This window comes from Cynara cardunculus (assembly GCF_001531365.2).
Source record: "Cynara cardunculus var. scolymus isolate 2C chromosome LG 13, CcrdV1, whole genome shotgun sequence".
Classification (NCBI taxonomy): Eukaryota; Viridiplantae; Streptophyta; class Magnoliopsida; order Asterales; family Asteraceae; genus Cynara; species Cynara cardunculus.
This window is the reverse complement of record NC_037540.1, coordinates 7,541,253-7,543,654: the sequence shown is the minus strand read 5'-3', so window position 1 is coordinate 7,543,654 and position 2,402 is coordinate 7,541,253.

Sequence of the window (2,402 nt, the reverse complement as noted above, 5' to 3'; positions counted from 1 at the left end):
ATTTGATACTAATATCGATATATTTTTGTCAAATTTTTATGATATTTTCAAACATATATTTTATTCAAAAATAAAAACATTATCGCTTTCTCAAAATCACATAAAGCCATATTATAATATCGACTGAGATAAAAAAAAATGAAATATTAAAATCATGATGTATCTCGCTGCATTGCGCGAGTACGCTTCTAGTTATATAAGATGTTCATAATTAAAGACATTACGAATCGATTTAAATAACGTTAAAATATTTTAAAGATGCATGTCACATAAAAGATCAACCAATGTGAGTGAAGAACTAATAATATTCAAGATATTGAATTCGTAAAATCCTATCGATGGTATACGATAGAAAATCCTCTCGTAGATCTCTGTGTCTTGAGATGGGCCCCGGAAAAAGTGGACTAGCCAAGCAAAGGCGGATCCCAACAATTTTTAGAAAAATGTCATCGTATTATTTTGTTGAGTGTCATTATATAGTTTTTGAAACTGAAATGTTAGCATAAGACTTTAATACCTAAAATGGTAAATGTTCTTGCCTTTGTAGAAAGGCTTGCGTTTGAGTCCCATTGTTGTCAAATTTGTTGTTTTTATAATATACCTCTTATGTTTTTAAAAATCTATATAGACAAGACTTGAACATGGGTCTCTTATATGTAAGAACAAGAACCAACCAACAAATCTATACCAATATTGTGAAGAAAAAAAAAATAGATATTTTTTTATAATCAAATTGTGTTGCTACCTGGAAAAAAATTTGGTTTGTCTCGGTAAATGACCCTAGCATCCAAAAACTCATCACCAATTCAATTGCACAAGTATCCCTAGCATCCAAAAACTCATCACCAATTCAATTGCACAAGTATCACTTTAAAAACTTCCCGTAGAAAAATATCTTTTAACAGTAGGTTGCAACAGGCAAAACCAAAACTAGCTTAGGAATCGATACACTAAAGGTAAAAAAAAACATGAACATAAGATGAACACCATAAAGCCCCTGTTAGAGGATTTGAAGCCTTTCTTTAATTGTTCAAGACACACATACATCCTTTTGAATTGTCTAGTTGTATATGTTTGATATGGTGCATGTTCAACCTCTGTTGTGTCCGGTTGGTTCTTTGCAGACTGCAGCTCAAGGATGTAGTCCCTCAACAGTGAGTATTACAAATTGTCGCTACCTATCACCCTATTTATTGCCTTTGCTTTTTCCCTAAACACCTTATGTATTAAAACACCCAACACAAAAATTTATTTCTTGTTGCTCTTGTAGGGCTATAAATCATGTTAGGAGTTAGAAGTACACATAAAAACGAATATAGATGGTGTTTACTTTGATTGATTGTTGGTGGGAGTTAGAGATGGTTAAACAACCGCATGTTTTTTTTATGCAGATTTATGCACCATGGTGCGGGCATTGCCAAGGCCTAGAACCAACTTACAACAAGCTTGCTAAGCATTTGTGTGATGTTGATTCCTTGGTAATAGCAAAGATGGATGACATTACAAATGAACATCCCAAGGTAAAGGTACAATTGACATTTAAAAGCATTGGTTTTGCTCAAAATTAATTGTATGAATCTTGATTGATATCTTAACTTGCTTAGTAGCATCAGATGTGATTTATGAATTTGGGTTTGCGTTTTACAGGCGGATGGGTACCCGACACTTCTCTTCCACCTAGCAGGAAACAAAAGCACTGATCTTGTAAGTGTGATATTTTTAGATATAATTTATGCTTGAGCTATTAGATACGGACTCGTGTCCTCGAATTAAAGGTGGGAAAAGCTATTTTACCTTAAAATAAGGAAGGTAATTTTTGAGGATGACCAAAACAATAATTTGTTTCTATTAGGAAAAGTGTAACAAAATTTAACGTCATCACTACCTGAAATGTTGAAAATGCTTCATATGGGGAAAGTTAAAAAAACACCAACATTAAAAGTTAAAATTTGTTCAAAGTAAAACATGAGGTATCGGTTGATTTATTGTTAAACAAACGTCAAAAATGTAATAAAAAAATTATAATAAATAATATAAATTAAAAAAGTAAAGGCATATTAGGACCGGCGTATTTAAGATGAGATTAATATTCAAATATTTCTTTTTAGAATGTATTGATTTGATCTGTCAAGCGTTGTATTACCTAATCTCGAGAGTTAGGCCCATTTTTCATTATTACTTCCCTCTGTTTTTACATTAGAGTGTCATCGTCCATTTCTGGCATCTACTTCTGTAACCCATCTCTGGCAACCTGGAAAAAAAATGCATGATGAACAAAATGGCTTTCATTCATTCTGTTTGTATCTATACTATCTTATTAAGCAAATTTAGCAAAAGTCTTAAAGTCTTAAAATTTTAAATGACCAAAATACCATTTATACTCATTTTTTCACTTTTTCACC